Source organism: Pongo abelii, chromosome 1 (assembly GCF_028885655.2).
Source record: "Pongo abelii isolate AG06213 chromosome 1, NHGRI_mPonAbe1-v2.0_pri, whole genome shotgun sequence".
NCBI lineage: Eukaryota > Metazoa > Chordata > Mammalia > Primates > Hominidae > Pongo > Pongo abelii.
In genome coordinates this window covers 87,972,632-87,987,284 of record NC_071985.2, presented here as the reverse complement: position 1 = coordinate 87,987,284, position 14,653 = coordinate 87,972,632, and the positions used below count along the sequence as shown (strand labels likewise).

The window sequence follows — 14,653 nt, the reverse complement described above, 5'->3', positions numbered from 1 at the left end:
GTGAGGTCAGCAAGCCCATTCTGTGCACTCTAATTGGCCGTCTTGGTTCCAATAGATTTCAGTAGTTATTTTATCTCGTAAGTGGAGGGAGCTTCAGCAAGTTGTTTCTTTAATTACCTGCCATCTTGTGAACTCAAGAATTTCTATTAATCCCTGGTTTCTTTAACTCTTTGGGGCACAGTTTCACATATGTGCATGGACCATGCTTTCTCTTATATTGGTGTCCCTCACAGCTGTGTATTCAATATAATAGCCACTAGCTAAGTGTGGCAATTTAAGTTTCAATTCATTAAAATAAAATTAAATTAAAAGTAAAATTCAGTTTTTTGGTTGCACTTGCCACGTTTCAAGTGCCCAGAAACTGTATGTTCAGCAGCTATTGTATTGGATAGCACAGGTATAGAATATTTCCATTATCACAGAAAGTTCTGTTGAGCAGTGCTCTTCTATAGCACTTGGTATATGCTGGTACATGCCTGGTGCCTAATTGGTCTCTGCTATGGTTTGAATGCTTGTCCCTAACAAAACTCATGTTTAAATTTAATTGTCACTGTAACAATATTAAGAGATGAGACCTTTAAGAGGTGATTAGGCCAAAAGGGCTTTGCCCTCTTCAATGGATTAATGTCATTATGGAGGGAGTGGGTTTGTTGTAAAAGGGCAAGTTTGGCCTCCTCTTGTTCTCTTTCTCTCTTGTCCTCTCCACACTTCTTCCTTCCACCATGGGATGATGCAGCAAGAAGGTCCTTGTCAGATGCCAGCACCTTAATATTGGACTCCCAGCCACTAGAACTGTGAGAAATTTCTGTTCATTATAAATTATCAGTCTCTGATATCCTGTTATAGGTGCAAAATGAACTAATTCCTCAACAAATATTTACTGCTTGAGCCTTCAAATTAAGTCTGTTTCTCATGGGTGAAGCCAAGGGTGGTTACAGATATAGAAGAAAACTTATACTTTGCCCAATTCAGTTATGAATTGTCAGAGAGAAAACATTAGAAAAATGAGGAAAAAAACTCTCACTTTTCATCCTTAGAAGATCAGAATAAGCGAGATTAACCCTGTCTAGTTCTGGCCAACCACATAAGTGAATGTTTAAGCATTCCCTATAATCCTAGATTTTCTAGGTATAACAGTTTTATCCTTGACTTCTGTGATGCTGAGATCTAAGGAAATGTCACTGCCTTTGTGAATATAATGATCTTTTGAGAAAAATGCAGTTTTTTCAACATAAGCAGACTTATCTTCTGGGTTTTTTTTCTTTTAAACATCTCTTGATTTTTATATTTCAAGCCACTTTTTTTCTTTTGTAAATGTTTTTGCTGACACAGATGAGCAGTTTAGCGGAAGATTTATCTTTTTTTAATGCATGAATCCAGAAAATAAGAAGCAGGCATATCCTATGACAAGGAAATGATGATTACTATCTTGGGGAGATAATGTCACCTCCTACAGAGGCTACTTAGTGGTTGAAGAGGGAAAGGGAAGATAGGATTCCTGCATTCTGGAGTGGTATGGTTTTTGATGACTTGGCTTTTCCACCTGTAAAATATACTTTAAGAATCATTTTCCTATTTTTTGAGTACTTGTTTTTGATGAAGGATGATGAAACATTTGTATCATTGTCTCTAAATGCTCTTTAAAGTCAGTGCCTCGTTTCAGCATCTCACCCTGGATCTTGACTATAGTAGGTTCTTGGTCAATGCCTATAGATTGTTTAAGTCCTCATTAAATGTGCATCATGTAACTGCAAGGCTTTCTTCTTGTATCAGGGGCTATAGTTTATAGAACACAGGCAAAGGGCTGGGATTTCTGGTGACCAGGAGCCGTTTAGGAGGATGCTGTTGGATGGGATTGACATGAACCATTGTGGGTGAATGTGCAAACATGAATGTTACCAGTGTCCCATGTGACTAACCCTCCACAGCAGGGGCCAGTGGTTTTAAAGGGCAAAGCCGTGGGCCTGCTAGATGATGATGGAGCACAAGAGACATGGAATTCAGAGCTAAAGCTGGCAAGCTGGCTCCTCCACCACTTTGCTGGCAAACATGTTGGCCATTTTAGGGTAAGGAGTGGGAGGCCTTGAGAATCTCGTGGATGTGTTTTCTACAGTAGCTAGCATGTCACAAGAGGATGGGACTGGTGAATGTGTACAAAGGAGAAGGGACATGAGGAAAGTGTGCTCTAAATTAACTATTACAATACTTTATAGTATGCCATAGTTTATAGCATATTACAAATTATACTCTAACTGTAGACCACTATAAGCTGGGAACAGGGCAATGCATTTTACCAGTACAGTCTGTGGTGAGGGTGGTGTTATCCTCATATTGCAGATAAGAAAGATTGAGGCTTAGATGTTTAAGTGACTTCTTGGCACTCACACAGCTGGTAGATTCCTTATCTGGGATTTAGATTTAGATCTTTCTCCAAGTCCATATTCTTTCCATTATTCCTTCTTCCTCTCTAAAGAGGCTCTTTGTGGTCCATTTCAGTTTGGACATTCTATGATGTTACCAAATGTTTTCTTCAAAAGGTCTTTCAAGAAGCGGTTAGAGCTCCAGGAATAGTACAGCTTGAATGTGCTCATCAGTTAAACACATTCATATCTCCCTTGGGGCTGAGGAGTCAGGAGGGTTAATTAGCATCTGTCAGGCAGTTCTAAAGTACTTACAAGGGCTCACAGATGACCTTGAGGAACATTTTATTTTGAGGTGGCTCCTAGAGTTTGTTTTATAGATTGGTCACTTTCCACCCCCCTCACCCCAAACTGGGAGCTTTTAATTACAACAGATCTTTCTCCAGAAGCTGCATCTTTGCTGCAATTTCCTGTTCCAGCTGGCCCTGGCCAAACTGAATTCAGTGTCCTAGACTCTTCCCCTAACAGTGTTCTCCTCTCTTGTGGCTCTTTTTACTGTTTCAGGTCAGGAGACCCAGATAGTTGGCCCAAGGTAGTGATTTCAGATGCGTAGGTTATTTGCTGCTGCTGATTTTTTTTTTTTTTTTTTTTTTTTTTTTTTTTTTGGTAAGATAGGTAATGCATTGCTCTGAGCTATCCACATTCTCTGATTTCCTCTCTCTGGACTTTCCACTGCTATGTGTAAGATGCTGATCAGGGCAGGCATCTCAGCCAAAATGAGAGCTGTAATCAATGGCCATGGAACCAGCAAGGTCAAATGGATCCTTTAAAGAAAGACCCCTGTAGCATTGTGAACTCACTGGCAAAATCTAGTCTCACAAACAAGAGAAACGTTGGTGAGGTCAGGGGTGGAAAGAAAACTATGCCAGTGATTATTTTCTGCTTAAGCACTAACCCAGTCTTTATGGGTAGGAATAAGGGAAATAAAAATTGGGTAAATTGATGCTAGGTGCGGTGGCTTATGCCTGTAATCCCAGCACTTTGGGAGGCTGAGGCAGCAGATCACCTGGGGTCAGGAGTTTGAGACCAGCCTGGCTAACATGGTGAAACTCCATCTCTACTAAAAATACAAAAATTAGCCAGGCGTGGTGGCAGGTGCCTGTAATCCCAGCTACTGGGGAGACTGAGGCAGGAGAATTGCTTGAATCCACAAGACAGAGGTTGCATTGAGCCAAGATCGCGCCACTGCATTCCAGCCTGGGCAACAGAGTGAGACTTCGTCTCAAGAAGGGGAAAAAAAAAAAAGAATTGGCTAAATTGGAATAGAGGTAAGCAGACAGGGGACAGATAGCATCCTCAGCTCTCCCCGTAGTCCAGCCTATGAGAATACATCTGGCATTATTACAGAGTGTCTGAATGATTATTTTGCTCTTCTGTCATCTGATGTGTTGAAAAACACTCCTGCAGTTGTTTTCCTTACATTGGCTTCTGGGCTGAACTTAATCTTCTAATGGATTTTACTCCCTTTCCAAAAGGTCTTTGTAACATTCTAACTCCTTGTGAGTCCTTGGGATTTTCCCTTGTTGGGCAAACCCCACACCGATTGTGGACACTGTTTAATTTACTCTCTCCTTTAAGACTGCCTGTGAAGATTAACTGTCCTTGAACAACAGTGTCACTCATTGTACTTGGCCGCATTTTCTTCACCTTTCTCAACTGCACTGTTTTCCTTCCTTGTCTCTCAGGCACACACACATACACAAATCCATGTAATGTGTTAATTCCTCCTCTCATAGATACACACACACAAATGTGCGTATGTACATTAACACTCAAATGTGTAGCATATATGAAGTAATGGGGTCTCCTATCTCTTAAGAGCAGAGTAGTTGATGTTGCAAATGTCATTTCTCATGAAGTCTTAGGATCTGAGTTTTGAAATGCCAGGGACACCTTTTTTTTGTTTGTTTCTGGTCATCTTGAACCAGATCCCAGAGTTGCTTGTGAATGTGTCCCTCATTAAGAAATCACTTCTTTGAGATGATCTCTTAGTGATTCCAGACCCTTTAATCATTTAACAGTTCAAAGTGCCAGCCACTTACAGAGCATTCTCTTCTCCAAGTTATTCCTAAGTGAAACTGATTTTTGTTCAGGCCTTTCCCAAGAATTGGTCAGAGGGCGAGGGTATTAGGGGTGAGAGGGCTACACTGGAGGGGAGATAAAAGAATAGAAAGGGCATATGGGTGTCCAAGATAATAAAAAATTAGCTCATTACATAGCCAGCCGCATTCATACTTACATCATGCCAAGTGCAGCAGAACTTTCTGGTTGGAGGAATATTTAGAAAGGGAGCATTGCCCAGAGCTTGCCAAATGCTGGGGAGTTGGTACATTGGGAGGGCAGTGGAAGCCAGTGGGCTTCTCTGTTCACATCTGTATGTGATTTTTCTAGGAAGTGCTGCTGGAGGTAGCTAATGAAGAGAAAGAAAGCCAGGCCCAGACCAGGCACGGTGGCTCATGCCTGTAATCCCAGCACTTTGGGAGACCGAGGTGGGTGGATCACCTGAGGTTGGGAGCTTGAGACTAGTCTGGGCAACATGATGAAACCCTGTCGCTACTAAAAGTACAAAAATTAGCTGGGTGTGGTGGCGGGCACCTGTAATCCCAGCTACTTGGGAGGCTGAGGCAGGAGAATCGCTTGAATCCAGGAGGCAGAGGTTGCAGTGAGCTGAGATCATGCCACTGCACTCCAGCCTGGGTGACAGAGTGAGACTCCATCTAAAAAAAAAAAGAAAGAAAGAAAGCCAGGCCCAAATCTGGTACACATGTAAACACTGTCAAAGGCACTGTCATCTGTAGTGGTAGTCGAGGGAAGAGGAGAGGTGGCCATTGGCTGCATGTGTAGTATCTTGAGGCCTCTGTGGCAATCTGAGCACTATGGGCCACAGTGAGTGTAACCCAAAGTTCCTGGACCTGGCTTAGCCTTCATCTCTTCAGATTTTCTGTACTGGCTCTAGACGCTTCTCTTTTCTATCCATATTTCAGAGAGGACATTTCCTGCTTTGAGCAACTCCATTAATCAAGTGGACAGATTTATTGCTTTGCTTTTTTTTTATTTTACATGCCATAAATTGTCTCTTGGCTAAATTTTGAGCCTTATTTCTGATCATTCTCCAGTGCTCATTTCCTCCAAATGCACAGGCCTGTTTGCTTTTCCCTGACACTGCAGGTATCTAGAGCTTTCTGCACAAGTGCTCGCTGCAAAGTCTCCCTCAGCCGTCACATTCCCCTCCTGCCTAGTCTGCCTGGCAAACCCTAGTCACCCTTTCATTTTATCACATAGTATTTATAACATGGAATCATAATTATTGGACATCCATCTTTTCTCACTTGTCTCTGAGCACCACGAGAGCAGGAAGCATGTCTTAATTATTTGGGTGCCCTGCTTGTAAACAGTGACGCCTTACCCCTGTATCTCACACCAGGAATATGAATGGGATGTGGGGAGGTGATGGTTGGGGGAAGAATTATTGTAAGAACATTCCAAATGGGTGGGAGACATAGGTTCTTCTTATCTGGAATCTTTTCCTCCCACGGAATCCACCACTACTTCTCCCAGCTCTCCTCTCCTCGCTTGGTTTCTCATATTGACACGTAATGGTCCTCTGTGGTTCTATGTGTTTTATCTTCCCTGGCTTAACTCCCAGCTCCAGATATCTCTCTCCCCATGGGCTGAACCCTTAACATATACAGTGGAAATTGCCCGATAGTAATGCCTGTCTGAGCTGTTGCAGGCTTGGGTGACGTTCTGACAGCCATTGGCATTCATTCGGTGTCATCTTTATTTCTTTACACTGCTTCCTATATGTGAGCTCTGAAGGAGGGTGAGAGTGCCCACAAACCAGTCTAACACTGGGATAAGTACATGGGTCTTTCTAGGATTTATCGTCATTAAATATTGAGATTTAAGTGGACTTGATACAGAGTCCATAACAAACAAATAATCTTGAGGTTGGCAGGGTGTGTTATGGGGTTCACATTGTAGGTGGGATGACGTCTGGTTGGTTCCATTAGGACCTCTGATGGCTAATTTTATGTGTAAACTTGAGAGCCCTTTCCCTCATCTTGTAAACCTCATCATACGATTCAGTATCACCAGCCTCACCATTGCTGAGGGAGACTAGAAAAGACAACCTGCGGCCTCCAGTAAGGTTGTTGGATTATGATTCTCATCATCTGGGACAGAGAGCTCCCTGTTCATACGCAGTTAGCTTCTCTGCCACCACCCCCCTGTTGTACTCTCATCTTTTGTGAGTTAGATTGCTTTGGTTGACTGATTCGAACAACATTTTCAATCTTTTGAAAGACTATCCCGCATCCAGAAAGGCATTCCTAAGATGTTCCTGGAGTTGTAAATCAGACTATTCATTGCAAACCCTTGAGAGAATGTGCTGGTTTCTCTCTGTAAGCACGGCAGCCTTAACAATACAAATATAGTTTCATATTTGTATAAACAATATTAGGATGCTTGCTAGTGTCTGATTTTCATGAGTCTTTCATTTTTTGTGATTACTTTTGAAAATGTTTTGTTCAAATTTCATACAATAGTTTGACTTTGCCATTCTATAATATGTGTGGAATTTCATAAATATAGTTCCATCATTTAGTATTTATATGATTGTGATTTGGTTTTTATATTTTGTTATGGAATTTAACTGCATATGAGATTATTTTTCTTAAACTGCTAAAAAAACTATTAAAATGTACTTTCAGTTATGTTCATAGTGTGTAAATCCACACAGTTACAAAGCCACAAAGCAGTAAAAGAGTTTTAAATGTTTTTAAAAGCATTAAAACATTAACGTGTGCATTGTAGAGTTGCAGATCTTATTTTTAAGAAAAGTTAAATTTCTTAATTTTAATCTGGCTTACATAAGATAGAGTGGATTGCATTATAGAAAGAAATTTGGCAGTTATGTTTCCTAGTTGCATTTATTCCCCCATGTATTTGTAGTTGTAAAAATCTGTACTCTGTTGTTTTCTCCTAAGAAACTAAGATACTCTCAAAAAGCATATTATCTAACGGCTTACTTATTCCAATCAATTGTTTGGGTTTTGTCTTCTTTTAGAATCCCTTCTAGTTTCTCCCCCTTTGAAAATATAGTGATGTTGTTTCTATGGAAACAATGATGTCATGGGTATGAATGGGGCTTTAGTGACCACCAAGAGTGCCATATATCAAGGCAGTGATAGAGCCCAGCTTTACCTATGAAGTTGCTGATGAGGGTCTGTTGTCAGAAACTTGAAATATATACGACCGAGAGGGAAGTAGATTTATGTAGCAATTCTGGACGGCCCATATGGAGTGAGTGTGTGTTTGTGAAGCCATGTGTATGTGATTGTGAAATACATCCCTCCTTCACAGTTTGACTTTAAATCATCTGGATTCCCAGATCTGTAGGGTGGGAACTTGAAACCTATGAAACCCAAGTCCTCAGTATCTATGGAAGGAGTGAGGGAGAAATATTTGTCCCTAGGCCTTGGTATTCAGAACCATCAAGCTTGTAACATCAGCATTAATACAAATAGGAGCTTTGTAAAGCATATAATATACAGACATTACTATAGAGTAGATATATCTAGTTTAACTTGCCTGTATTTAAATGTTCTCTAAATATAGATAACATTTGATGACTAACACATACAAGTTGTGACTAACTGATCAGAACCAGAGACATATTTAGCAGTGTACCTTAACTTATATGTCCAAAGAATGTGGTCCTGCCCAAAGAGGAAAGAGGTTGTCTGGAAAGGCTAAACTCTTAGTGATCACACCCACCTTTTTTGCTGCTCCTTTTTCAGAACTGCATCTAGATCTTGCAGCTCACTCTTTTGACTATTGTCAAGGTAGATGATTTTTTTAATAGCTGAAAGTAATTTGGAACTGAGTATGATGATTGACTATCTTGATAAGTTCATCCCAATTTTTTTGTTATTCCAGTTAAAACATGAGGTGTGGTTACAAGGTAATGAAGCTGATAATTATGTAGTTTATATATTAGTTTTAAATATCTTCTGAAGAGATGATTTCCTCAAAGTTTCAAGCAATAATTATTTCATTAGACTTTGTTATATTCCCAAGGTGACTAATACAACAAATTAGAATTTGTTATATTCCCAAGATGACTAATATAACAAATTAGAATTTGTTATATTCCCAAAGTGCCTTGAAAGTTAATGTTTATTTGGAGATATATATGTTCAGGTATTCTTGGCAGAAACAACCAGTAAATCTCATTGGTCTGGCATCAGAGAATGAGGTTCTCCATATAAGTAAAATTTCCAAGAACTCAAGCTTTCCCCTCTAAGCATGAGTCCTATCTTTCAAAATCAATAACATTTAATTACAATATTTTATAACCTTTCATGTCCCCTTTTTTCTTAAACAATATCCTGATGTTACCTTCTATGGCAGCAGGGAGTTTGCAGATTCTTAATGTGCAAACTTTTAAGAATCTTGAGATGGGAGAGTACCCTGCATTATCCAGGTGGGCTCAATCTAATCACAAGAGTCCTTATAGAAGAGAGGCAGTAGGGAGTCAGAGAGAGAGAGAGAGAGAGAGAAGGCAATGAAATGACTGGAACAGAGGAAAAGGTGTTAAGATGCTATGCTGCTGGCTTTAGATGATAAGGAAGGGGCCAGAAGCCAAGGAATGCAGGCAGCCTCCAGAAGCTGGAAAAGTCAAGGAAATGGATTCCCCCCTATAGCCTCCAGAAGGAACGCATCCCTGCAGAATCATTTTAGACTTCGGACCTCCAGAACTTTCAGAGCATAAGTTTGTGTTATTTTTAAGCCACTAATTTTGTGTCCCCAGATCTCAGCTTTGCAATGGACATAGTTCATTTGGGAGATTGAGCTAGGAAAAGATCGGTAAACAGATGATTGTAATCCAATGTATTAGGTACTGAAATTGAATTATGAACAAAAGAGTGGTAGGAATTCAGAGGAAAGACAACTCTTATTTTGGGGGATCCAGAATGGGATTCATATTGATATAGGACTTACAGAATGAATGCATGTCAGTGTTTTGGGGTGGTGGTAGGGCATTGAGGGAGGCTTGCCTATAGAGAAAGTAGTAGATGAGCAAAGAGCATTCCAGGTAAAGCAAAAAGTGTAAATTTCTCTGGGTTGATTTTTGTTTGAGGAAAGTAGATGAAGGCCCATGATGGGAATCTGACACCCGTTTTGGTTTCCTGCAGCCTTTGCTTTCTGTATTTCATGTTGGCTTGGTGTTTTGTCCTTTAAACTAAAATTTCACCTGTGGATAAGAGAAGCATCACTTACTATAAATATAAGCTAGAGAGATACCAAATTAGTGGCCAATGTATTTTCGGTGTGATTCCAGAAGCCCTCATTCTTTCATTGACTATAGCAAAGAGGAGAGCTTGATCCTAAGATAAGCTTTGTTCACAGATGCTGGAGGTTCTCACAGATTATCTCATTAAATCTCCCAGCAATGAATTGTGTCACAAAATATAACTAGCCTCACTTTCAGTCCAGATTTTTTTAACAAGGTTAACTTCATCATAGTAGTAATCTAATGACATTCTAATGGGAAGGTTTTGTTATAGCATGAAGAAATGAAAAACACAGGATTATATTTAGATTAACTTTTATTTTTATGAAGGGAAAATAGGGCATCTGGTTTGCCAAGAATTTACAGCCACTTTTAATAACAAATTATGTAGAATGACTTAGCACCCCTTTGTTTCTCCTTAATGGTTAATCATCACATCTAAAATATTTTGTGAGTGCCAACTAAGTGCAAAGCATTGCTAAAAGAGCTATGGGAGATTTGAAGCTACTAGTAATCTTAATGTGAAAAACAACATTTAACCAGACTCATTTATTGAGCCCTTGAAGTCAGGCACTATTCTAATCTCTTTAAGTATATTCTCTTTATGATTTTCAAAAGAATTGCTTAGTTGCTGCCTGTATTCCATTCTCTAACCTTTCTCATCTTAAACTGACGTCTAACCCCACCTTTCAGCCAGAATAATTCTTCTTAAAGTAACTAGTGACCACTCTCTCCAAACCCATTTGATGTTTCATCCTCTGTGAGTACTCAAGAACATTTGTCACACTGGTTATCATCTCCTAATTTTTTTATTTTCACTATATATCACACTCTTCTGACTTTACTCTTTCCTTGGTAGGAAAAAAATCTCTTCTATTGGATTGAGCCATACAGAAATTTCAGTTTGTGTTAGTTTATTTTGTGCTGCTATGACAGAATACTATAGACTGGACAATTTATAAAGATGAGAAATTTATTTTCTCACAGTTCTGGAAGCTGGAAAGTTCAAGATCAAGGTACTGGCATCTGGCAAAGCCCTTTATGCGTGTCCGTACATGGAGGAAGATGGAAGGGCAAGAGAGAGGGGGAAAAAGGTGAACTCACTCCTGTGAGCCCTTTTTGTAACAGCATCATTCCATTAATTAATGAGACCTAAACACCTCCCATTAGGCCCCACCTCCTAACACTGTTGCATTGGGGATTAAGTTTCTAACACATAAATTCTGAGAGACACATTGCAATCATAGCACAAGTAGCTATTTTGGTCTGTATAATGGCATTTTCCTATGGTTTCACAGAGAGGTGGATTCTCTTACGTCTATAAATATTGGCATTCTCTCTTTTTTTACTCTCACCCTAGGCAATCTCATGCACATTCACAACTATACACAGACCACCCAGAATTTCTGTTTCTGGCTTAGACTTCTTCTGACCAAATTCTAATTATATGCCCGCTGCCTACTTGACATCTCTTTTTGGATTTCTCAAAGACACCTCAGAATCACTGTGTCCCAAATCAAACTCTTTACCTTACTCCATAAATCTGATTCTGTTCTAGTTCTGATCCGGTGACTGGGACCACCTTGTATTCAATTTCACAAACCTCAGAAACCTCCCCATTGACTTTTCATTCTTCCTCCTGTCCCACATCCAATCCAACACCAGGTCCTGTTGCTTTTAATTCTAAACTAGGTCTTGAATCCAACTGCTGCTCTCTCCATCTCCAGCCAACTGGACTATTACAGTAGCCTCCGAATGGTTTCCCTACATCTACTTCAGACTTGCCTCCACCCTGAACCTGTTTTTCATACTGTGACCAAGATGAGCTTTTGGAATCAGAATCTCCAGCCATGTTGCACTTCATCCTTCCAACCTAAACATGTCCATTGGTTTCTTTCTCTGGACTGTAAGGCCTGCAAGGTGCCCCTGTTTTCCTCTTCAGCCTCTTCTCCCTTTACTAATGTCCTCATTGTCTTTCCTGGGGTCATGCTGTTTTTTCAGTTCCTTTGTAGCCTCTGTAATCCCTCCAGCCCAAGGCCTTTGGTTATGCAGTGACCTTTGCTTAGAATGTTTCTCATCCCTCTTTGCCCTCTCTTTTCTTCTCTTCTCTTCTCTTCTCTTCTTTTCTCTTTTCTCTTCTCTTCTCCTCTCCTCTCCTCTCCTCCCCTCCCCTCCCCTCCCCTCCCCTCCCCTCCCCTCCTCTCCCCTCTTCTCTCTTCTTTTCTTTTTTTTTGAGACAGAGTCTCACTGGTCACCCAGGCTGGAGTGCAGTGGTGTGATCTTGGCTCACTGCAACCTCCACCTCCTATGTTCAAGTGATTCTCGTGCCTCAGCCTCCCGAGTAGCTGGGATTACAGGCATGTGCCACCACACCTGGCTAATTTTTGAATTTTCAGTAGAGACAGGGTTTTGCCATGGTGACCAGGTTGGTCTCGAACTCCTGACCTCAGGTGATCCACCTGCCTCAGCCACCCAAAGTGCTGGGATTACTCCCAAAGTGCACGTGAGCCACCGCGCCTGACCTCTTTTTTTTTTTTTTTTTCAAGACAGGGTCACATTCTGTCACCCAGACTGGAGTAGGGGGGCACAATCTTGGCTTACTGCAACCTCCGCCTCCCAGGCTCAAGCGATTCTCTTGCCTCAGCCTCCCGAGTAGCTGGGATTACAGGCATGCACCACTACCGCCTGGCTACTTTTTGTATTTTTAGTAGAGACAGGGTTTCACCATATTGACCAGGCTGGCCTTGAACTCCTGACCTCAAATGGTCCACCCACCTTCGCTTCCCAAAGTGCTGGGATTACAGGCATGAGCCACCGCACCCGGCCCTCTTTGCCTACTTTCTATCTATATTTTAAATTCTATGTGTCACTTCCTCAGGGAAGCCTTCCCTCTCTTTCCTGACTAGGTTACTTCTCCCTATTAAAGGGTCATTTTCTTTATGAGAATATGCAGTTTCAATTTTATGTGGAGTTGTGGGGTTCTTTGCCTTGTATATCTCATAAATCTGAGTTAAGTAACATTGATCCCATTTTACAGATGAGAAAACTGGGGCAGTTGATTTGCTTGAGATCATTCAGCCAGAAAGTGACTAAGCTATGAGTTGAACCTAAATCTGTGTGACTATATTACTGTTAGGCTCAGCTGTGAGGAACAATAAAACCTTAAAATAACATAAGCTTACACAAGATAGAAGTTTCTCTTTCTCACATAAATCCTGTCCCAGAGTGGTGTAGTAGCCCATGGTATCGGAGGTCTTGACTCCTTATGTAGTGCTGCTCTGCCTAGTGTGACCCTGACCTCGTAGTCCAACATGGCTTTATCTGAGGCCAGACAGTAGGATGGACGAGGGGACTAAGGAGAGATGACAAAGGACAAAGACGCATGCGGTAGTCTCTTCAGGTGTTTAGAAGCTGCCACAAGTCATTTCTGTTTGTGTCCCATTGGCTAGAATTCAGTCTCATGGCTGCGTAAGTTGCAAGAGAGGCTATGAAATGAAGTTATTCTGGGTGGTTACGTGCTAGCTAAAAATGTGGGTTTCTATGACCGCAGGAGAAGCAGCAGTGTGTATTGGGAGATTACAAGCAGTCTACGTAGATTCTGAAACCCATGTTCTCAGGGCTGTAAGTCCCTGGCCTCAAGGATCTCCATCTCATTGAGTAAACAAGTGAAAAGTTAATGGTAAAAGAGAAATAGCAAAATGCAGAATAGAATGTTACCAAGCATGTGGGAAGGATACAGGAATGTGAGATGAATTTTGATGGTATTCAGGAAAGGTTAGGTGTTAGATGGATGTGGTAGTCCATAACCATGAATCACCTGGTAAGAAAATTCTTCCCTTCTTAAATACCTTTCAATCTTTTGGATTATATCAACACATGATATTAGCTGGTCTCTACCACCAATCTAATACTGGTTGTAAGAAGATTACTTTTTAATTTTGCATTCTGGTTCATGGTCTTTTCCTCGCCACTGAGTCTTAAACATGGTTCCTTTTGGTGTTATTGTTGAAAGCTTTGCCCAAAGAGCTTACCTGTCTTCATATGCTAGAATAGTTCTGAATTGCCTTCTGCTGAATGCTGGCTTTCTGTTATAATTAATCCTTAGAGAAGAACCTATCAAGTATTTAAAATATTATACTAGGATGCTTATAATTCTGATCTTTTGTGCTTTTCTCCCAAGGGGATAACTTTTTCTAGTCCATAGAAATGACTTCCCATCTGTGGTTGTTAGGTTGAGTGTAAAGTGGCTTCTTAGGAAGGCATATGGAAGACTTAAACCTTTTGTACAGTTTCTGAAGATAGTATCATCATTATGTTATGGTCCCAGATCCTCTCTTTCTTCTATAACATTAATATAATGGAGGTGGTCCATTTGGATCTTGTCTGACCCTATTTGCCTGTGGTAATGATCAAACAAATATAAACAGATCACAATGACATAGAGTGAGTAATTGTTTTGATTTTTGACACTGCCAAAGAAAGAGAACCATGTATGGTAGGCCTCGTGTAAGTGGAAAACTAGCAGATAGATCAAAGAGCTGTATCTGCCCCATTAAGGTAATAATCTATCTCCAAACTAATGTTTGGAGTGAAAAAAGTCTGCTTCTGTCAGAGTTTTGGCATCACTAAAATTGGTGTGGAGAATTATACTAGAGTTTTCCAAAAGGGCCCCACCAATGTTAGGGAATGGTTGTTAAACCTGGTGGATCCATGATGTGCGTTTATCTCCTTTTCTTTCTTGAAGCCCCACTGGAATAACCACTATGACAAAGAGAACAGGAGAAGAAACAGTCAATAAAGAGATTTCATAATAACTTTTTACAAGACAGAAGGGCTGGGCATGGTGGCTCACAACTGTAATCCCAACATTTGGAAAGCCAAGGTGAGAGGATCACTTGAGGCCAGGAGTTCAAGACCAGGCTGGGCAAAATAGACC

The 14,653-nt window shown here is 40.7% G+C and overlaps 1 protein-coding gene across 7 annotated transcripts in view; it reads left to right on the top strand.

Moving 5' to 3' along the window:
* The window catches only part of C1H1orf226 (chromosome 1 C1orf226 homolog), a 319,795-nt gene that overhangs the window by 187,653 nt on the left and 117,489 nt on the right, over nucleotides 1–14,653 (top strand). The gene's annotated exons all lie outside the window — the stretch shown is intronic.